We start from the raw sequence: 24,361 nt of genomic DNA on the forward strand, positions 1-24,361 counted from the left end.
CAGTTAGGAAGGGTCATCCTCCTCGACACTGCAACTCCCAGCATCCTCCTGAAGAAAACAGGAGCTTGCGAGATCTCCGGGGAACTGTAACACCTACGGAAGCGAAAGGCAGGAGGGGGGTTGGAATGAATGGAGGTGAGCGTGGCATGAATGGAGCTAGGAACGAGCCCGGAATTTGCAAACGGCAGGGGTGCATCTGAGCATGTGCAGAGAGCTAGTTCACTGCTTTGTGGATCAGCTATCACAATAAATGAATGAGCGCTGTTTAGGCTAGACTGGAGGCCGTGTGTCTTCCATCCACGTAGCCTTCATTCCTTGGGTCCCACAGTATAAATACAGTCGAGATATAGATGATAGATAGATAGATAGATAGATAGATAGATAGATAGATAGATAGATAGATATAAAAATAATTTGACACATTTTGACTGCCACCAAAGGAGGCATACTCCAAAACGTACACGAAAGCTTATACCAAGAACAAAGTTAGTTGGACTCTAAGGTGCTACTGGACATTTTTTTAATTTTTATATATATTTCGACTGCGTCAGACCAACACGGCTACCTACCTGAGTATAAATACAGGTAGACATAATTGTTCTTAGAAATAAACCCAGATACTGATCTACCTAACTGCATTAGGAAGAGGGAATGGGTGTGAAAAAGAGGACCAGCATGTTTCTACTTACGCTGAAATCTCATACACGCACCAGCCTTCGGCAACCTGGTGCCCTCCATACGTTTTGGAGTATGCCTCCTTTGGTGGCAGTCAAAATGTGCCAGCAGGAGCTGGTGGGAATTGTAGTCTAAAACATCTGGAGGGCACCTGGTTGGGGAAAGCTCTAAAAGGTTTCCTTTCTTGGTTATCTTTCAGCTACCAGAAATTTGCAATTGGTCCTGACATACCTACACACAGACCGGCCACCCCATTCATGCAAACTGACACAGAATTCCTTCCATGGACTTTGCCTGCAGGTGTAATACAGTGGTACCTCGGGTTAAGTACTTAATTTGTTCCGGAGGTCTGTTTTTAACCTGAAAATGTTCTTAACCTGAAGCACCACTTTAGCTAATGGGGCCTCCTGCTGCCACTGCGCCGCCGGAGCACGATTTCTGTTCTCATCTTGAAGCAAAACTCTTAACCCGAGGTAATATTTCTGGATTAGCGGAGTCTGTAACCTGAAGCGTATGTAACCCAAGGTACCACTGTACTATGATTTATGTGTAAATCACCTTCGGACGGTGGCTCAGAAGGTGATTAAGAAATTCATGGTAATAATAGGACCTGATTCTGCCTAGGCTTTGATGGGCACGGCTGACCATAGGATTAGGCTGTTGGACTGCAAATCCTTTGTGACCTGCACCTAACGCCAAGCCATTTGGAGGATAGGAGGAGTTGCGCAGCAGAATACTGGGTACAGCTGATCAGCCAGCAACACAAAAATGCATTGAACATCTTACAGAGGAAAGCATGTTTAGCGCACCCAAACTGCCCATGTGTGAAGAATGCAGCCAGCATTGTTAAATGATGGGATTCCCCTCTCCCAAGTCAGGACTGTGCAGCAGTTCTCATTCTCCAAAGGTCCTCATAACGGAGAGAATCCAGGGAATGAGAGCGTGTTGATCTGCACATGCTGCCTTCGCTCCCTTTGCATTCCAGAATAATCCCTGCCGCCACCTGATAATGAGCAGAAGTGGACAGGCCTCGTTATTGCTTCTGTCAACACTCAGGCCTTATCAGTTCTGTCGTAACAGACTCCCCTCTCCCCAGCAATGGCCTCTTGTGTGCAGGGCTGCTAGCATCAAGTAGGTGTTTAAAGGATCAGAGCTGTGAGTCACTCTGAGACACAAATATTTTGAAGGTGCAGATACCCTGCTGGCCTCTCGAGAGCGGTTCCTCCTGGCTTGTGCCATCCCAAGGTACTGACAGGCCTCCTGATGAGCGAAAGGACATCTGGCTGAAGGAGACTGGCCCAGCACTGGGCAGGTGCTTTGTCTGACAGGCTCGATCCCTAGCACCTAATTTAAAGCATCTCAGCAGTAACAGCACGAGGAAAGACCTTTGCTTGCAATCTTGGAGAGCTGCCGCCCATCAGAACAGGCAGAGCTGGTCTAAATGGAACCAAGCATCCATTTAAGGCAGCAGCTTGTGTCAAACCTTGGGATCACAGTGGCTGAACAGAGCAAACAGGTTATATGTATCCCATGCCTCTGATTCTGTATTCTAGAGTGTAAGGATCCCTGTGCTAACATCCTAAGGCAGGTGCTTGTCTGGTCTGCTTTGGAAGACCTCCATAACCTTATTGGGGTGTTTTTAAGGACTCTGTTCAGCACAGTGTCAGAGCACGAATGGGGATCCTACGGCCTTCCAGATGTTGTTGGACTACAACTCCCATCACCCCTCTTCATTGACAGTGCTGACTGAGGCTGATGGGAGTTGCAATCCAGTGGGTGGTGCTGTGGGTTAAACCACAGAGCCTAGGGCTTGCCAATCAGAAGGTCACGGTTCGAATCCCTGCGACGGGGTGAGCTCCCGTTGTTTGGTCCCTGCTCCTGCCAAGCTAGCAGTTCGAAAGCAAGTCAAAGTGCAAGTAGATAAATAGGTACTGCTCTGGCAGGAAGGTAAACGGTGTTTCCATGTGCTGCTCTGGTTCGCCAGAAGCAGCTTAGTCATGCTGGCCACATGACTCGGAAGCTGTACACCGGCTCCCTCGGCCAATAAAGCGAGATGAGCGCCGCAACCCCAGAGTCGGTCACGACTGGACCTACCTAATGGTCAGGGGTACCTTTACCTGACATCTTGAAGAGCCCCAGGTTGCTCATCCCTGGGCTAAAGAGAATTGCATTATAGGCAGGGCAAGTTTGTTTATTAGGGGCAAATGGGGCACTGCTCCACCAACCTCAGTCTGTCCTCAGCCAGCCACCACCTGCCTGTCTTCTTACTTACAGCAGGTCCAGGGAGTGGCACTGCTTGTCATTGTCTTTGATTTCACCTGCTGTTGAGCTCCCCGCTTTCCACCCTACCAGCCTCAATGTGCTCCAGCCACCACTGCTTATACAGCTAAATATAGATATACAAATTCATCTATAAATGTCAAAGCACCTTCAAGTGAAATCTAGCACCCATTAAGATCTCACAACTCAGCCTGCAAAGAGCTTTTGCCATTTGGCACGCAGATTTTTCAGTTTGGCACCCACTTGCTGAGCTGTATAGAACAATGGAAATCTCGGACATGGGCTAAGCCCACCTGTGGCTAAAAACTAAAGCAAACTGGGAAAGAATAATAATGCTGGCCTGTGGCTAAACTCCCACTTTGTCAGTTTTCCTCCAGCCAAGCCTGTAGCCGGTGCCACCTTCTGCCTGGGCTAGCTGCCCTCGCCAAACCCTCGCCAGGAAGGCAAGTGTGTGTTAAACCACCAACATGCCTTGCCTGCTGTCCCTCGGCTCCTGTAACCTCCTGTTAAATAAGCCCCAAAGCCCTCTCTCCAGCAATTCCCAGAAACATCAGGAGGAAATGACAGGGTGAAAGTTCAACTACCCAATGGTTATAAATGAACTGTTTCCAAAAATCAATACGCCATCCTGAGAGCAGCTGACGCCAGTCCAGCTCTGCGCAGCTGTAGGAAAGGACTGGAACGCTGACTGATGTATGGTCCAGTTCTTGGTCCTGCCTGACGGATTTGCACTAGCTGCCACCACCACCCCACATCTGCAAAATGGGGGACGACATAATACTGACCTACCTTACAGGGCTGTGCTAAGGACAGGTGAGCTAATGAATGAAAAGTGCTTTGGGCATTCTAGTGACCTGTGAAATCCACATGTTTATATCACTGTGTTTGTAAAAGGATGGCTGAAACAAGTTTGTCTATTAAACCAAGCAGAACTCCAGTTTTGCAGCGAGAAGGATGGGTGATGGAAGGAACTGGGCAGGGAGCCCCATCTTCCACTGGCTATGCCGAGGGCCTTCTGGCGGTTCCCTCATTGCGAGAAGCAAAGCTACAGGGAACCAGGCAGAGGGCCTTCTCGGTAGTGGCGCCCGCCCTGTGGAACGCCCTCCCATCAGATGTCAAAGTGATAAATAACTACTTGACATTCAGAAGACATCTTAAGGCAGCCCTGTTCAGGGAAGTTTTTAATCTGTGATATTTTACTGTATCTTTGGTTTTTATGGAAGCCGCCCAGAGTGGCTGGGGAAACCCAGCCAGATGGGCGGGGTACAAATAATAAATTATTATTATTATTATTATTATTATTATTATTATTATTATTATTATTATTATTTTATTATTATTATTAAAGGTAAAGGTGGTACAATATCTGGGTTACAAGTCTGGGGTGTAGTTGTTAGAGTAGTTAAAAATAACACAAGGGAGAGTCAATTTTCTCACAGAGCCACAAAACTCACTCAGTGTGCTTGGACCAGTCATTTTCATCTCTCAGTCCAACCTACCTTCCAGGGTGGTTGTGAGGACAAAATGAAGGGACATATATATGCTACCTTGAGCTCCTTGGAGGAAAAGTGGAATAAAGAGGTGATGATAAAATAGACTTTAGTAGAAATGCATGGTGTGTGAATAGAATGGAGAAGGTTGTGTTCTTCCTTATGTTTTTTTGCAATGATCTGCCGGTGGTATATCAGAAGTGGGGAACCTGCCCCCCTCCAGATGTTGTTGGACTGCAACTCCCAACATCCTTGACTATCAGCCATGCTGGCTGAGGTTGATAGAATTTACAGAGCCTAGGACTTGCTGATCAGAAGGTCGGCGGTTCGAATCTCCACGACAGGGTGAGCTCCCGTTGCTCGGTCCCTGCTCCTGCCAACCTGGCAGTTTGAAAGCACATCAAAGTGCAAGTAGATAAATAGGTACCGCTCCGGCAGGAAGGTAAACGGCGTTTCCGTGCGCTGCTCTGGTTTCGCCAGAAGCGGCTTAGTCATGCTGGCCACATGACCCGGAAGCTGTACGCCGGCTCCCTCAGCCAATAAAGCGAGATGAGCGCCGCAACCCCAGAGTCGGTCGCGACTGGACCTAATGGTCAGTCTTTACCTTTACCTTTAACATCTGGAGGGTCCCTGGTTCCTCACCGCATTTGGATATGGCTGTAACTGTTCTGTATGCTGTGAAGTTCTCAAGATAAGAACATTCAAATAACCCCAGTGGATTGGATCGGTGGCCCACCTAGTCTAGCATCCTGTTCTCACAGTGGCCAACTAGATGCCCATGGGAGGCCCACAAAGAGGAGCTTACACACAGCCCTCTCCCCTCCTGCAGTTTCCAGCAACTGGTCTGCAAAAGCACACTGCCTCCAGCCCCTGCAGTAAGATAACAGAATAAGAGAACACGCTAGCCATTATCAGTCACGACATGCAAGAATTGGAGACAGCCCTTCTCGTTCCTGTTAAAATTCAGGCTTCGGGCTGAGCCAGAGCTTTGCCCTTGAGATCTATTTTTAGTACAAGTATTCCATTGTAGAATGTGTGGGGGGAAATTAAAGTGCCCCTCTAAGCAAAGTGTATTTGCCTAAATAGCACAGGATGTAATGGGTCGTTGCTTGAGTACCCTGAAAGCACCTCATTTTCTCACAACTTTCTCTTTTCAGCATGACTTGGCTGTTTGCAGTGCCACTAAAGAGTTGAGAAGTTCGTATACCGCTTCTGAAACTGCATGTACAAAGGTGTCCTGCTGCAACAAAATGTTGCAGCGTGGCATGTTCAAGTCAGTAAGCTATGCCCTCTCCAAGATACTCCATTCCATCCCCACGAGTCATCATTCTGTAGCAACTAAGCATGCTGAGTTGGACCGCATTGGGGTTTTATCCCACCCTTATGATTTAGCTTTGTCTTCCTCCAAAATATATATACTTGTTCTACTGCAAATCTCAGGATTTCTCCATGTCTGCTGACATCTCCCCTTTCTGCATGGGTCGAGCTGTTTCGGCTGTATAAACAATGGCACTCACACCTGAACATTTGAAATAAGGGGAAATGGTTCTGTGTGCTGTAACCTTCCTCCAAGGGGCTTCCGGTGGCACAGATATTGCTCTCGCATGGCCTGCTATTCCAGGGCTGGCCAGTGATTCCCAGATCTAAGCTCCAGAGGCACAACTACATCAAGGCAACTGCTGACGGGGTGCCCAGCTGCAAAAGAAGAGCAGACTCCCATGGCTTTATTTTTATTTATTAAATTCAAGAGATTCGCAGGACAGATAACTTTGGCAAGAGATGCGTGCAGCTATGCACAGGTAGGAAAGAGTCCCATCTACCTAATTCCCCTTCCTGTGGGATGGTTGGCATCTAGTACCACTAACTTTCCTATGCTCCCCAAGCCCTGAAAAATTGCATTGCTCCCAGCATGGCTGAGAAACAGGAAGGGTTAAGGTTTTCTTCCAGCTGCTGCGTGGAAGTCACTTCCCCCACCTTCCCTGGCTGCTAAGAGCTGCCTTGTGCAGAGGGCGCCATCTATTGGCCTGAGGAACACCCGGCATCTGCTGGGCCTGATGCAACTCAGCGGCATATTCCAGAGGACTGACTCTTCCTGGCAAGTGTTGCCAGCCGGCATTTATGCACATTACACGGGTGTATGCATGCGTACACACATGTGTATATGATATGCACGAAACAGCAACAATGGAACTGTGCTAGTTAGGGGAGTGATATTTTGCCCCTCCTGCTGTTTTTACATTTTCTGCAAGGAGATTTTAATATGCATGGACAATTTCTCTCTCTTAATATTCTGGAAATTATTTGTTGTGTGATAAGTTATTGATATGATGTAGTAAATTTCTTCATTGTATTTTAACTGCTGCATTTTGTGATTAGTGGATACTATTCTTAAGATAGGGACTCGGGTGGCGCTGTGGGTTAAACCACAGAGCCTAGGACTTGCTGATCAGAAGGTCGGCGGTTCAAATCCCCGCGACGGGGTGAGCTCCTGTTGCTCGGTCCCTGCTCCTGCCAACCTAGCAGTTCGAAAGCACGTCAAAGTGCAAGTAGATAAATAGGTACCGCTCCAGCGGGAAGATAAACAGTGTTTCCGTGCGCTGCTCTGGTTCGCCAGAAGTGGCTTAGTCATGCTGGCCACATGACCTGGACGCCGGCTCCCTCAGCCAATAAAGCGAGATGAGTACCGCAACCCCAGAGTCGGTCACGACAGGACCTAATGGTCAGGGGTCCCTTTACCTTTTATTCTTAAGATGGTGCATCACCTTGATACTGGGTTCATAAAATCATGGAACTGTAGAGTTGGAAGGGACCCCCAGTGATCATCCAGTCCTTCCCCCTGCAATGCAGGAATATGTAACTATTCGTTATGGGGATCAAACCTGCAACCTTGGTGTTATCAGCACTACGCTCTAACCAACTGAGCCATCCAGTGGAATACGACTGAAGTTACCGTATATATAACATTCCATATAAGGTGATTAACAACTCATAATGAATGAATGAAGTGAGGGATGTAAAGATACCAGGTGTTTAGGCTTGCCCAATATAGTTGAGGGATGACCCAGTGGTATTTGGGGAATAGTTATTAGTGTTGTGTATATAGCACTTCACAAGACTATTACAAGCAAAAAGACAGAGCACACTGTCAATCTACCGTAAATGTTGACAGTGGGCAGAGCTAACAAGAGGGGGCATAGAGAAGGATGGAATTGAACAATCAAGCTAGCTTTATGAGGGGTGAATGTGCACAGATGCAGCAATAAGTGCATGGGCTTCATTTAAGTTCAGGCTTTTCTGAAAAGGTGAGTTTTACAGGAAGCATAGGTGTCAACCTTCCCCTTTTTTTGCAGGAAATTCCCTTATTCCAGCGCTGTTTCCCGCTGCTATCCCAGATTGTTAGATATCCCGTAGACTGTCCCCAGGACAGGTGAGGCTGCAGATCCCTTATTTTCGAGGCTGCTGATCCCTTATTTTCAAATCTGAAAGTTGACAACTATGACAGGAAGCATGGGAAAGAAGGGGGGGTTGGCTTCACAAAGGGGGTGGCGTTTCAGGCAAAAGAGGCCGCAGTTGAGAATGGGCAGCTGCATTAGATAGCACAGGAAACTTCCCAAGAACATCAGAACACAGCTAGAACCTACAACAAAACGTTGCAGTATATCCTTACTTTCTATCAGAAGTGCTTCCGTTCAAGATCCCAGCCTGCAATCCATGCCCAACTCTAGGCTACTCCATTCCAACTGGCACTGAACATTCCATACTTGTGTGAATTCTCAATCTTCATTGGGACTTTTTCTTTAAATTCTCTCCGCCTTTAGCCTTTAATCTCAGAGCCTCTGTCTATTATCTTTGAGAATTCTTGGAGAACAGGCGAGTTTCCCCATGGGCAAATGTCCCCATCTTCAAAAAAGGGGGAAAGGAAGACACAGGTAACTACTGACCATGAGCTTGACATCGATACCAGGAAAGGTCCTAGACCAGATAATTAAACACTCAATCTGTGAGCACTTAGAAAATGATGCTGGGATTATCAAGACACAGCATGGCTTTCTCAAAAGCAAGTTATGCCAGACGAATCTCATTTCTTTTTTTGTTGGGTTGGGGAAATGCTGTGGACACAATGTATCTTGATTTCAGGAAGGTGTTTGACAAAGTCCCCCGTTATTCTTGTGGATACGTTGGTAAAATGTGTGCTGGAGGAGGTTGCTGTAAGGTGGATTTGTGGCTAGTTGACTGACCAAACTCAAAGAGTGCTCACTAATGGTTCCTTGTCCTGAGTGACAAGTCCTGAGCCTGTTGCTGTTCAACATCTTTATAAATGAGTTTGATGAAGGAATTGAGGGGATGTTAATCAAACATTTTAAAATAATAATAATCTGGATTGAAATTTTCCAATCAAACCAAATTATATATTCCAAATTATACAAATTATCCAATAAATCAAACAAATCCCAATGTTATGCCCAATTATAAATTTATTTATTTTTTAGCTGACTTCCCATGCTTCGAGATCGGAGGGAATCCTAAGTTCTCATAGTTCTACCGCATTTCAAAATATTACAATAACTCCCTTAAGACATTCTGATGTTAATCCTTCATTATTTTCAACAGCCTCTGCATTCATTCTGCAAGTGAGTTTAAGTCCAAATAAAATGTTTCTGTGTGGATTTGATGTCTTTACTCTTCTTCTTTATAGTCCAAATCTGTGGGTGTTAATCAAACTTGCAGGTGACACCAAACTGAGAGGGATAGCTAATGCCACAGAAGACAGAATTGGGATTCAAGATGACCTTAACAGGGTGGAGAACTGCTCAGACTAACAAACTGAATTTCAATAGTGACAAATGTAAGGTTCTACACTTAGGCAGGAAAAAGCAGCTGCACAAATATAAGATGGAGGCTTGCTAGTAGTACGTGTGAAAAGGCTCCAGGGGTCTTGGTGGACCACAAGCTTAAAATGAGTCAACAGTGTGACGCAGCAACAAAAAAAACAAATGCTATTCTAAGATGCATCAACAGAAGTATAGTGTCCAGAAAAAGAGAAGCAATAGTACTACTCTATTCTGCCTTGGTCAGACCTGCAATATTGTGTCCAGTTCTGGGCACCTCAATTTAAGGAGGATATTAAATTTCATGGCTGCTGTCACTGCAGATGGTGACAGCAGCCACGAAATTAAAAGAAGCCTGCTTCTTAGGAGAAAAGCAATGACAAACCTAGACAGCATCTTAAAAAGCAGAGACATCACCTTGCCGACAAAGGTCCATACAGTTAAAGCTATGGTTTTCCCAGTAGTGATGTGTGGAAGTGAGAGCTGGACCATAAAGAAGGCTGATCGCCAAAGAATTGATGCTTTTGAATTATGGTGCTGGAGGAGACTCTTGAGAGTCCCATGGACTGCAAGAAGATCAAACCTATCCATTCTGAAGGAAATCAGCCCTGAGTGCTCACTGGAAGGACAGATCCTGAAGCGGAGGCTTCAATACTTTGGCCACCTCGTGAGAAGAGAAGACTCCCTGGAAAAGACCCTGATTTTGGGAAAGATGTTGGCACAAGGAGAAGGAGATGACAGAGGACGAGATGGTTGGACAGTGTTCTCGAAGCTACCAGCATGAGTTTGACCAAACTGTGGGAGGCAGTGGAAGACAGGAGTGCCTGGCGTGCTCTGGTCCATGGGGTCACAAAGAGTCAGACACGACTAAATGACTAAACAACAACAATTGAAAAGCTGGAACATGTGCAGAGGAGGGCGACCAAGATGATCAAGTGTCTGGAAACCAAGCCTTATGAGGAATGGTTGAGGGGGTTGGGCATGTTTAGCCTGGAAAAGAGGAGTACTGAGAGGAGACATGAGAGCCATCTTCAAAGATCTAAAGAACTGTCACATGGAAGAAGGAGCATGCTTGTTTTCTCTTACTCTGGAGGGCAGGACTAAAACCAACGGATTCAAGTTACAGGAAAGGAGTTTCCATGTAAACATCATGAAGAACTTACTGACAGTAAGCTGTTCGACAGTGGAACAGACTCCTTTGGCAGGCGTTGGACTCTCCTTCCCTTGAGGTTTTTATGCAGAGGTTTGATGGCCATCTCTCATGGATGCTTTAGTTGAGATACCTGCATTGCAGAGGGTTGGACTAGATGACCATGGGGGTACCTTTCAACGCTAAAGGTAAAGGGACCCCTTACCATTAGGTCCAGTCGTGGCTGACTCTGGGGTTGCGACACTCATCTCACTTTATTGGCCGAGGGAGCCGGCGTACAGCTTCCAGGTCATGTGGCCAGCATGACTAAACCGCTTCTGGCGAACCAGAGCAGTGCACAGAAATGCCGTTTACCTTCCCGCCGGAGTGGTACCTATTTATCTACTTGCACTTTGACGTGCTTTCGAACTGCTAGGTTGGCAGGAGCAGGGACCGAGCAACGGGAACTCACCCCGTTGTGGGGATTCGAACCGCCAACCTTCTGATCGTCAAGTCCTAGGCTCTGTGGTTTAACCCACCGTGCCACCCACGTCCCTACCTTTCAACTCTACAATTCCACAATTCTAAGTGAGTTGACAAATGCCAACCAGACACACTATTTTTGACCCCTAAGCCTGGTGCCATAAATGTTGCGAGGTAGAATCATGGTATTGCCTGATTGTTTTTCAGTAAAGCCAGATTTTCTTCTTTCTTCTTCTTCTGAGTAAAAGCCAACAGCATTTTAATTTAGTGCATGCATGCCTGAACATTAGCCCTGGGGGTGGACTGCCTTGGAGTGGTCTTCTCCTTTAAAACAAAGCATATATATGGGTTTTCCTGTGGCCCACAGATGTGCTTTCAATTTACAAAGTCAGGGTGCATGCTTGTGATCTTTTAAATGCAAAAGCAGAATGGGTGATAAGTGACCCTGAGCATGCACACTCGCTTAGGAACAGAAGAAGTGGTTTTTCCGGACGCATTAATTCAGCCTTCGCTGCAAGAATCCCAGCAGCCTTCTTCTCTGTGGAGGGGGGGTGGTTCCCCTTTGTGGTTTTACCCTCCCTTTGCAAGTGGGTGTTGCTGAAGCTCTCACCACATTGGTGCCAAGTAAATGCTGGTGTGCGCCTTGCGCCCAGGCTTTTGCAGTGTTTTAGCGTACAGGCGGTGACCATTTTGCATGGGTTTTCCCGTTCCTGCCTCTTCCCACCCCCAAAAATGTTGCCGTGTAGAGCGTTTCTATTCAGGGTTTCAGACAGACAGACACGCCCTCTTCCAGGACATGCCATTCCCTTCAGTTTTCCGTCCTGCAACGGTCAGTCAGGAATGCCAGCTGGCCAGGAAAGTTGGGACACAAGAAAGGAACGTCCTGACTTGCTCCTGTACCTTTAATAGAGGTTTGATTTGCAGAAAGCAATAGGTGAAACTTTCCATAGCTTGAGAGATAAAGCAGGACCCGCCTGCTAATCGCTGCAGATCAGCAACTTTTAAAGGGACAGGACAGGTAAAGGGGCTGGTTCAAAAGACAGCAGGGTAGCTGTGAGAAATGCCTTAAATCATGAAAGGCAGCCCTGAGGCCAAATCTGCAGAGGAGGGTTTCCCCTTTCAGTCCTGTGCACTGTAATTTACTGTTCTGCCCTTGTGTCCCTCTCATGAGCCTCTTCTAAGGGCAGATAATTCTACATCTCTTCATTTGATGTCATTTGGAAGATGGTTTTGGCGGGGGGAGGATGTCTACTTGACCTCTATCCTTGACCTGGCTTTTGACACTTGAGGTGTACATATCTTTTCAGGACCCACCTTATTGTTATGATTGCAACTTGTTTTAAACTGTTTTTAATTGTGCGCTTAAATGTTGTGACCCACCTGGGACCTTGCGGGAGGAGGGCAAGTAATAAATAAACAAGGGACTGTGTGACGCTTAACCACAATGGCATCCCTCTTGTCTTTTTTGTGCCATTTTCAAGCTATACTATAGATTTTGCTGAAGTCCTTGTTACACTGGCTGTAAATAACCTGCCATCTCCCTGAAGAGATCCAGAGGGAAGGATCAGATCTTAGGAAACTGTGTTATGCCAAGTCAAGGCCTTTGGTCCAGCTCAGTATTTTGTACATCACTAGTCTTCAACTGGTCCCAGGGCCAGGGGGGCCATAGCCCCAGGTGCACAATTTTGAGGGGGCATGAACCAGGTGCCCCCACACAGGCACCGGCTTCTGCAGGGAACCCTGTCCCAGCCACGCACATTCTGGCAGGCACTGTCCCTGGCTCCCCATCCTTCTTCGTCTGGCGCTGGGGGTCTCTGGGCCCCAGAGACCAGCCTGGCCTCGCTTCTGCGACCCTGGCCCCCTTGCTGAATGGCTGCCAGGCCAGCACTCACCTGCTCCTTGCTTGACGCAGTCCCCAGTCAGTGAGTGGACGTAGAGGGAGGGAGGCGGGCAAGGGGCGATCCCAGAGTGGCCCGGCCCAGCGCTCGTCTCCGCAGGCTTCAGGGGGATTTGCCTGCCAAGGCTTGCATCATCCGGCCGGGCTCCCCCCGTGCGGTCCGGCAGCGCAGCCCCATTTTTTCTCTGGTGAGGGTTCGCTCCAGCACCGTCACTGGTGAGGGCTGGGCTGGCACCATGGGCTCCATTTACACTCCATTTATGCATGCCCTGGGTGCCAGCAAGCCAGGCTACGCCACTGTCAGGACCCACAGCTGGATATTGGCCTCATCAAAGGTGGGTCGCAAAAGCACAACTAAAGGTAAAGGTAAAGGGACCCCTGACCATTAGGTCCAGTCATGACCGACTCTGGGTCATGCGGTGCTCATCTCGCTTTATTGGCCAAGGGAGCCGGCATACAGCTTCCGGGTCACATGGCCAGCATGACTTAGCCGCTTCTGGTGAACCAGAGCAGCGCACGGAAACGACGTTTACCTTCCCGCCAGAGCGGTACCTATTGATCTACTTGCACTTTGATGTGCTTTCGAACTGCTAGGTTGGCAGGAGCAGGGACCAAGCAACGGAAGCTCACCCCGTCACCGGGATTCCAACTGCCAACCTTCTGATCGGCAAGTCCTAGGCTCTGTGGTTTAACACACAGCGCCACCCGCGTCCCTAAAAGCACAACTAGAAGCATGTAAATTATGACTAGGACCTTCTGCATGAGAACAGATGCCCTATCTCCACACAGAAGGGCGGATTTCAACAGAATATTAGGAGAAACTTCCGTATGCTACAGGTTTCCCACCCCTACTGTATAGTTTTGCAAGAGATATTCATGACAGGGTTTTAAAAACCCAGAGATGATCAAAGGGCAGCTTTACCTTTCTTACTCCTTTCAACTTCTCTCTCTGATTGCACTGCCTCAAGGGGATGGAACAACTCCCTGATGAGGAAAGGTTACACTATTTGGGTTGGTGTGGTTTTTTTTAAGTTCAGAGCAAAGGCAGGTAAGAGGGGGAGCATGACAGCAGTGTATAAAATCATGCATGGCATGGGGAAAGCAGTTAGAGAAATGGTTTTCTCCCTCTGTCATAATAACACTCAGGGAATACCCACTCTTGGAAGATTCAGGAGGACTAAAGGAAGAACTTATTCACACCATGAATAACTATGGAACTCACTCACAGAGGAGGCAGTGACGGCCCTCAGCTTGGATGCCTTCAAAAGAGGATTGTGCAAATGCATGGAGGATAAGGCCATGCCCTCCAACATTTCTCTGATGAAATTAGGGACGTCCTATTAATTAATAATACAGTGGTACCTTGGGTTACAAACACTTCAGGTTACAAACACTTCAGATTACAGACTCTGCTAACCCGGAAGTAGTACCTCGGGTTAAGAACTTTACCTCAGGATGAGAACAGGAATTGTGCGCCAGTGGCATGGCGGCAGCAGAAGGCCCTATTAGCTAAAGTGGTACCTCAGGTTAAGAACGGACCTCCAGAATGAATTAAGTACGTAACCAGAGGTACCACTGTAATGAATAGGACTCTAGGTGGCTTCCAACATACAGTGGTACCTCAGGTAACATATACGTCAGGTTATAGACTCCACTAACCCAGAAATAGTGCTTCAGGTTAATAACTTTGGTTCAGGATGAGAACAGAAATTGTGCAGCGGTGGCGCAGCGGTGGCAGCAGGAGGCCCCATTAGCTAAAGTGGTGCTTCAGGTTAAGAACAGTTTCAGGTTAAGTACGAACCTCCGGAACAAATTAAGTACTTAACCCGAGGTACCACTGTATATAAAAACATGATAAAACATGAAACATTTTTTAAAAACTTCCCTATACAGAGCTGCCTTCAGAAGTCTTTGAAAGGTTTTGTAGGTACATATCTCCTTGGCTCCAGGGTTGGATAACTCCATACCCTCCAACATTTATCTGATGAAAATAGGGGCATCCTAAGAAAAGTGGGACATTCCGGGATCAAATCAGAAACCGGGACGGCTTCTGCAAGGGACACTTGCAGGGTCTGCAATGCTATTCGTGATTATTCGCTCTGATGGATGCGTCTTGCCTCCACTGTCCCCAGCATAGCTGTCAACCTTCCCTTTTTTTGCAGGAAATTCCCTTATTCCAGCACTGTTTCCTGCTGCTTCCCACTGCTATCCCACATTGTTAGATACGTATCCCATAGACTGTCCCCGGGACAGGTGAGGCTGCCGATCCCTCATTTTCGGGGCTGCTGATCCCTTATTTTAAAATATGAAAGTTGACAGCTATGGTCACCAGTTGCTGGAAATGGCCAGAGGGGGAGAGTGCTGTTGCGTTCATGTCCGGCTTGCAGGCTTCCCAAACACATCCGGTTAGCCGTTTTGAGGGCGGGGTGCTGGGCTAGATGGGCTACTGGCCTAATCCAGCAGGACTCTTCTTAGCGTTAAGAAGCCCGACCTGCAATAAAATGATGCCCTGAAGCCTCTTTCTGCAGTTGCTTCCATATTATGGAGCCAAGGAGCCCAAGCAGCTGGGAGAACTCATCACGCTTCTGGCAAACCAGAGCAGCGCACGGAAATGCCTTTTACCTTCCCGCTGGAGCGGTACCTATTTATCTACTTACACTTTGACGTGCTTTCAAACTGCTAGGTTGGCAGGAGCTGGGACCGAGCAATGGGAGCTCACCCCGTCGTGGGGATTCAAACTGCTGACCTTCTGATCGGCAAGTCCTAGGCTCTGTGGTTTAACCCACAGCACCACCCGCATCCCTAAGATGTGGTCTACAAACACACAATTGACTTCTTGCAGTGTCTTGCCTAGGCTCAATGGATCCTATCCACCTCTGTTTTTAAAAATCCAGAGAAAACGTGGTTCTTTGCCACCTGGGCATGCAGTCTGTGCCTGTATCCCAGTGAAGGACAGAGCTGCAATTCTTAAGCTGCACAATTTCCCCTTGGCAGCTAAAGGGCGCATACTAATGCTTGCTCACACACTCTTGCTGTCGTGGTTTGTGTGTGTATGCGCGCGCACATACGCTTGCTTGCACACGCTCCTGCACTCCCACAGCATGCACAAACCCTGAGTCTCACTTTGATTCCCAAAAGGATTCCTATCAAATATTTCCATGACTGATAGGATGTCTATGTCTGCCTCTCTGAATGCCTGTTTTTGCCTCAGGGTGCACAAGCGCAGTTACCTATCTATACATCCCTGTGAAGGACACAAGGCAGACAGCTGTTACTCAGGATTGCCATGCAAACAAAGTCCCAGGTAGCATGCGTTAACTCCTTTTGTCCTCACAATCAGGGCTATTAAAGATGCAGAGGGGGAATATAATGTTTTTTCTCCTGTTTGCAATCCAGGCCAGGGAGCAAAGTTTGTAATCCACTTACACCTTCAAGCATACTTCTGAGCTGAAGGCATGTGTGTAGCCAGGAGGGGGCAGCTGCCCCCCCCCAAATCAAGTAAATAAATAAAAATCCTTAACTAACTGACCAATTGTGTTGCACATAACTTGGTTCTGACCCCACAACATAAAACCTGACCCCCCCCCTAAAATAAATCCTATGCCCCTGGGTTGAAGGCAGAGCTGTAGCTGTGATCTAGCCAGGTTTCTGGCCCCAGGTGAAGCCTCCAGAGGCCTCTGAGTTTCTCAGTCTGTGTATGTGTGTACGTGAATGTGCGTGGCAGGGGTGCCAAACTCAGTCTTTGAGCCGGGTGAAATAAAGCCTAGTTTTGCCCCTGGCTGAATCTGCTATGAAGGAAGTATCACCGCCTGCTGCTTGAACCGAGCCGTCTAATGTTGTTTCTAATAAACAGGCTTTCCAGGCATGTGTAAGCCCTTCAAAACCCTGCCAGACCTGTAGGATATCAGATGAGAAGTTAAATAAAATTGGGAAGGTAAGGAGGAGAAAGTTGGTGTGATGTTAAATCCACAAAGTCTGCAGAATGAATCGGTCTTAACTCGATGCCAGGATTAATTGTGCAGATTTTTAATGCTGGACTCACACCTGTCTGGAGCATCCTCCCCCTGCATGTGACCAGGTAGATGGGCGTGACCCTGGAAGACCCCATAAAAGAGCTGGTCACACAGCCATCTTCCCTCCTTCTTCGTTTTATTCCATCTTGATGTATCATGGGATGAACCCACTCTCTCTTCTGTACAGTGGTACCTCGGGTTAAGAACTTAATTTGTTCTGGAGGTCCGTTCTTAACCTGAAATTGTTCTTAACCTGAGGTACCACTTTAGCTAAAAGGCCTCCCGCTGCTGCTGTGCTCCCACCTTGCGATTTCTGTTCTCATCCTGAAGCAAAGTTCTTAACCCAAGGTACTACTTCCGGGTTAATGGAGTCTGTAACCTGAAGCGTATGTAACCCGAGGTACCACTGTAACTACAAGTTAAAGCCTGCCTTCAGGGAACCTACTGTGAACTGAATGTAAGTAAACTTATCATTACTTTTAATAGAAGACTGTTGTGTCTTTATTCTTTTCTAAGAGGGAACAAAGGGGATTTACCAGGAACAAACCCAACCTGGACAAGCCAGATTGGACTGCTTAAGTAAAGAGATTCAAACGAATATACCAACGAGCTTCCTGCTCTATACTGGGGAATGTACTCTGCCACTGACTCACTAGCATGAATCCATGTCCCTTTCCCTCTCCCCTCCCCCCCAAAATAAAAGCTCCCTACCCGCCCACCCTTGAATTGTGGATTGTTTGAATCCTTCGGAAGCCCTCGACTCTCAGTACTACCTTGACATCATGTGTCATTATGCAGTGTCACTCCATGTGCTGTGCAATGTCTTATTGGCCATATTCATCCATGTGCTCTCTATTTCCTGAGGCACAGAGGCATTGCGATGTTGTTACGCATTGTTACAGAGCACACCACTTGCCATGTGAGCCCAGGATTGGCTACATGGACCCGCTATGGCTCATTGTCTTCCCATCAGCTCAGAATGGAGAATAAGTTGTCACCCTCCTTCTTCCGTGACCCACACCTCTTTGGCTGAGCCTGTCCTCTGCTCCGTCCTTCCTCGCCTTCTCAGTTCTCTTCTTCCTAGCCTTTGCTCACGTACAGTTCATTGCGGTCTCGGTGCTATTCACGCACACAAGTCTTGCACAGCCCTTGCACAGCACCGTCTTCATCAAAACGCCCCATGTGCTTTTCCAGCTGAATCTGGATTTACTGTTTCTGCAGAAAATTCGCTAACGGCACTCCCAGACTGCCATTATTTTGGGGTGGGATTCAGTCGCATACTGGCAAATTCAAATCTCACAGTTACAGTGGATTGGGAGATCCTGCACGACAAACATGCATCCCCAAATCAGAAAACTGAGAGGAAAATGCACTGGGAAGTGTGGGGATAACACAGCACTGGGCTCATCCAGACTTCCTTTTACTCTGGTTTTCCTGAGGAAAGCTCAGACATGGAGCTTTAAAGCCCAGAAACACAGCACAAAAGGAAGTCTGGATGAGCCCCGTGTCTAACCTCCCCACAAATAAGGGCAAATCCACACCATGCATTTAAAGGGTAACGAATGCACATTTAAAGCACACAAATCCCCCCCCACAGAATCCTGGGGAGTGTAGTTGTCCCTGCATAGAGCTACAATTCTCAGTTACATTAACAAACTACAATTCACAGGATCCTCTGGGGCGTTAAATGTGCATTAAATATATGGTGTGGATCTGGCACAGAAATGGAAACAAGACCCACCGACGAAAGAAAAATGGCAGACAAAATTAATGGACTATGCAGAATTAGATAAGATGACAGGCAGGATCCAAATCCTGCGGGATCAGAGATTCTCAGAGGACTGGAGGAAATATTTGAACTATTTGAAAAGCAATTGTAATAAACAGATTACGCTAGTGGGACTCCAAGAAGTTCTGTAAGGAGGATTATGTGACGTATTGCAGAGAAGATTATGAAGAGAGTTATTAGTTAAGGATAATTAAAAGTAATAGAGAAATTAAGAAATGTAGATTAAGTGATAAAGACTGAAAAATCTTCAGATGCGGTTGATGGAAGTCCAAAACATTGTATAAGATAAGAAAGTATGTTATATGATTTTTGGAAATTTGTAAATATATATATATGGTGTGGATCTGCCCACTGTCCAATCAGAATGAATGCAAACTATACACTTTGCTTTGTAACTTTCCTTCTACTAGGGCTAAAGGGTTGTTTCTTCTTTTTCATTGAAATCTCTATGTCTGGAATCCCTTGCAGGCACAGGCCCTTTTGCAATTGCAACGTTTGCACCATTATAAATCCGTCCGTGTTCAACGCAGTGTCATCTAGCCTCGCCCTCAAACAAATCAGGATGAATGCTCAATAAACAGGTCATCTGGAAGTGCTTCATTTTAAAATAATAAAGCGAAATGGTAAATTGTTATGGGGGGGGGCAGATTCAGCTAAACAGTCCTGTCAGCAGAAACCTGTGCAAGGACTTCCTCTTGTGCAACTTGGCTTTCCTCTTCTTTCCTTCTGGTGGGGGGGGGGGGTCAGGAGAACCCTGAAACAGCACATGGGGGGGGGGGGAGAAGGGGAATTGTTCCGTCTGGCAAGACAAAATACTTGCCCGGCTGGAGCGATTACCTTTGTACAACATTGAAGTTTTACTCTTACTATTTTTCTGATTTATTAGTTGCTTTTTACAGTAAAAAGTCTCAAAGTGACTAGACAAAAAAAAGCACATGAAAAGAATTTAAAACCAAAGAAAATTTAAAACACTAGCTGTCCACAATACATAAAAATGCTAATCCAACAAAAAAAATTTAATAAGGACCAATGCTGGATACATTGGGATTAAATTCGGGGTGGGGATATGGAATAGCATTTTGATGAGGGACAGTGCCATGTGGACATTTCACAAAGCTTGAGTGCCTCAACAGCACCAAATCCACAGTAAACTGTGGTGTGGAAGGTGTTCTTTGTAACAGTCCTCCCAAGTCCCACCATATGTTCTGTAGGTTTCAAAACCTGCCAATCCCTCAACCTCATGACACCATTGAGGCAACATTCAGGAAAGATGCACCCTTCCCTGGTGTTTGAAGCCACTTATCTTTATTCACTCCTGCCAACCTAGCAGTTCGAAAGCGCCCCTAAGTGCAAGTAGATAAATAGGTACCGCTCTGGCGGGAAGGTAAACGGCGTTTCCGTGTGCGGCTCTGGTGCTGGCTCGCCAGATGCAGCTTCGTCACGCTGGCCACGTGACCCGGAAGTGTCTTCGGACAGCGCCGGCTCCCGGCCTCTTGAGCGAGATGAGCACGCAACCCTAGAGTCGGTCACGACTGGCCCAGACGGGCAGGGGTACCTTTACCTTTATCTTTATTCACAGAATATTTAAAGGCTGTTGTGCCACAAGCATACATCCCTTTGCTTTAACCAAAATAATGGGGATGGGGTGAGTGCAATGATAAAACAAGTACAGTGATGGCTAAATACTTTTTTCCTACAAAATCCCAGAAGTATGTGGTTGAAATCAATAGCCATTTGGAGTGGTAGTGAGTAGCCAGACTTTGAACCCTACTGAATCTTCTTTTCCATGCCATAACACACACCCCCCAAAAAACCCACCCCACTCTGAAATCTGAAATGGTATCCTGAGATCACCAATGGCACCCTGCCACATTGCCTTCTTGATAACTGGGCTGTTTATCCTGTCAACCAGCTTTCAGGCTAGCTAGACCCTTGCTCAAAAGCTCCATGTCAATTTAAGAATGTAATTTGCTGTAATTACAGAGCTCAAATTGTCTGTGCTGAAGGAGGAACAAAATCAAAGTTCTGAAATGAACACTGATTCACTCCCACCGCCACCTCTGCAAAACAAGCAAAGTAGCTGGTGGAAAATTCCGGAGTACAAAAGAATGGTGCCAAAATCCACAGCATTCCACCCAAGCTGTGCAGGTGGAAGGTTCTGCTACACGCAGCAGGACAGGTGTGCATTGTGTTAGGAAAGGCTTGTGCTTTTCTGCCCTTCTGAAGAGAGGGCTTATCTCTAAATTTGTGTGTAGGAATGTACATCCAAGAGGAAACGCAGAGTTGTGTTTATGTCCAACAATCCTTGCACCATTCTCCTCCACCCCCTCTGCGCCACATCTTTTTCTGACTATGAAGCTTGAGGACTATTTTACTTAACATCCAGAAAGCATTTTGCACATCTATGTCCTGGAACAGCTGGACAGCTGGACACCACTAATCTGACCATGGCCATACTCTAGAATAATCTTCTGGCTAATGCCTAAACCATACACAGCGATATGATGCAGATGACACACTTTCCTACTGAGGGCAGGACATTTTTGCAGGGTCCTCATCACTACCGCATTCAATCCACTAGAAGCTGAAAACTTGTTCATTACATAAATCAGTCAGGCACGGACCATATGTAAATGTATGAGCCAGAACTGATGTAATATAATTTACACCAACAAGGTCGCTTTTGAATGAATTTCCACAGATGCATGCAAGTGGAAACGTTTTCCTAAAATACATGATCTGTGTAGTTTGCCAAGAGGCAAACCCATGGCTAAAATTTGTGTTGGTCCTTTTTTGTAAAGAAAAAAAGACTCAAGTCAAGAAGTTTTCACCTTTTGTATGTGTTCCTTGAAATCTCCACAAAACCCATCCTGTGGATGTCTCTGGACATTTTGCCCCCTAAATATTTTTCCCCTCCTGCTTTCAAAATGACAGTACAAATTATCCTGTCTAATTAGATGGGGGGGGGGTGTGTTTTCATCTATTCTCATACACTTGATTCCCACTCTCCTGAAGAGACTAGAAGAGGGACGGAAGAAAATGTCTTTGAGCAGGTACAGAGTGCATGTCATTCACCGCCGAACAATTACAGAGAGTTCCACTGAAACCCATGCATCTGAAATCTGGCGTTTTAGGGGAAAGAGGATGCAGCTAGATGTCAAGGGCTGTTGCGGGGAGCCACACTTGAGGTCCTACATTTCCCTCCGCCGCGCCTGCAAATTAAGCACGGGAGACGCTTTGTCTGCACAAAACGGCCGCGGCTCCCAGGCACGCGTGTTTTAGTACGTTTGCAGACACCCGTCTGCACTTCCATCGTTCACACACATACATACACACACACAGAGAGAGAGAGAGAGAGAGAGAGAGAGCCGAGTAGGGCGATGCTTTTCTGGCGTTGGCGCTGCAAACGCCTCTCCTCTGTTTGCCTGAAGCTGCCCTAGATGCGCACGTGCTTTCCAAAGTGGGGATGGCGGCGCTGCGTGTGTGCAACTCCGCGCGCCACGCCCTCCAAAAGGGGGCCGCTTGCGCGCGCGCGCGCACCGCCAAGCCCCTTCTTCCTCTCCTTGCCTTTGCATCTTTCCTACCACCTTCCGCGCCGCCGCCGCCGTGGCCAGCCCCCCTACCCATCCTGCCTCCCCCCTTCCTTCCCTTCCCTCCCTCTCCCTCCTCGCGTCATCATCTCCCCCACGGCTGCAGCGATAGATATTAACCGCGCCGGCAGAGCAGACAGCCAGCGCAGCGCCTGGTGCTCTCAGCAAATCAAAGGCCCATTCAGCGGCGTGATGGATGGGCCTGCCCTCGCGGTGAACCCGCACTTTAATACAGAGGAAGTTATGAAAGCGCCATCCATCAGCGGCGGGCGCTTGCTCGCTCGCTCGCTCCTCTTCGCATGCTCGCCTCGGTCGCTGGCGGCCCGGGGCTGCTGCTGCTGCTGCTGTCCCCCCCCTCCCCCCCCTCCACCGCCCCCCCCAACACGCTTCGCCGCCACCTTGCAAAAATCTCATTTGGCTTCGCAGCCGCTTGCTTGATTATCCGGCGATCCACGCCCACGCTCCCCTCTTTGGCCCGATCCCTGCTCTCCCCCCCCCCTTTGCGCTTTCAGGGGTGAGGGAGCTATGAGCCAGCACCATGCAGAATTGGGGCATTTCCTCTCCCCCCTCTTTTCTAAGCAGGGGGGGGGGAGAAGACTCGTTAGGCGCGCTGGGCCCCACCCTCCCTACCGCGCAGTCGCTCGTGTCCAATTTAGAATCTTCCCTGACATTTTCCTCCGCAGCTCATACATCAGGAGGGAGGAGAGCCAAGCCGGCGGGGGGGGGGGGAGAGGGGGGGAGGAGAAGGATGTTTCTCGCAGACAGCGCGGTGTCTGTCCTGGAGAGACAAAAGGAGACGAGGGAGGGAGGGGGACAGGCAGACAGCGAAAGGGTGCGCGGAGGAGAATGGGGTGTTTCTGGAAGGGAGACAGGGGCGAGGTTAGAAAGCAGAAGGGTCTCTCCATCACGGTGATGGGGAGAGGGATGCTGCTGCTGCTGCTGCGGGCAGACAGTGGCCGGCCTTTGGAGAGGGAGGCCGCATTGGCCAGCCTTGGCAGGAGAGGAGCCGGGGCTGGAGGGAGGATGGGAAGGGTGGAGTAGGCAAGGAGATGGATGGAGAGCGAGGGACGGGGAAAGGATGCTTTGCGCGCGCACGGCATCCTTCACCTTCCACTTGTGGCTGTGGATGTTTGCAAGCAAAATGCCTGCCTGGGTGATGATCATCATCCTGTATACAGGACTTTGCTTTGTTTCACTTTGCTTCTTTACTTCAGTTTCTAACCTGGCTTTGGGGTAGAAGTGGGGGGGGGGGAGGAATGGAGGGGACTAAAAAAAAAAGCCCCCCATCCAATCCAAATTAGATCCTATTGAAAATCCTATTGAAAACAATGGGGCTTAAACTGAGCTTGGGTAGCTTTTCATCGCTGGTATCCTTGAGACTTGAGGTCAAACTCAAGAAAGTACCCAAGACGGAAGACTCTGGGTACCTAAAGCAGGAATGGGAACTTCTAGTGTCCTCCAGATGTGGAATTCAATTCCATCAGCCCCCAGCCAGCATGGCCAATGGGCAGGGATGATGAGACCTGTGGCCTGGCAACATCTGGAGAACCACAGATGGTGGCTATAAAGGAACAAGTAAAATGAAGGAACTTTATAAAGTGTTATTACCGCATCACACTCTCAGACGAATGCCAAAAAGTTTAAATTGTCAACCTTGAAAATTGTGCCAGGTTTAAAGGGTACTGAAGAAGAATCTCAGTTTTGCAAACTTGCTTATTTACCCCTTTTCTATTTACCCCAATGTGCTAGAGTCTATATGAAATATTTCGTAACAGTATTTTCATATTTCATTCAACCTAGCTGTATTTTTCCTCATTCAAAGTGCTGTTTAATCACCAACATGCTGCTACATCTTTTGTTGGTTTTCTTTCATGGCTGATTAAGATTTAATCCAAATTGTACATAGTGGAGAAGGAAAAAAGGGAGCACAACTTCCGCCCATGTGGCTTTCACTAACTGGTGGAGGCAGAAACTGCACAGCCACTCCTAGGAGGATATAGTGGTCTCTATGGGTGGGTGGAGAGATTTGGCAAAAATAGGTGCTATGTAGGATCAGGTTAAACTAAATACATATTAGAAGGCCAGCACATAGCAACATGTTCAAGATCACCAACTCAGATGTGTTACTCTTTAATTTGGCATATGCACAATCCCTGGTGGTAAAAGAGCACGTTTTCTAACCATGT

Source organism: Podarcis muralis, chromosome 2, assembly GCF_964188315.1.
Source record: "Podarcis muralis chromosome 2, rPodMur119.hap1.1, whole genome shotgun sequence".
NCBI classification, from domain to species: domain Eukaryota; kingdom Metazoa; phylum Chordata; class Lepidosauria; order Squamata; family Lacertidae; genus Podarcis; species Podarcis muralis.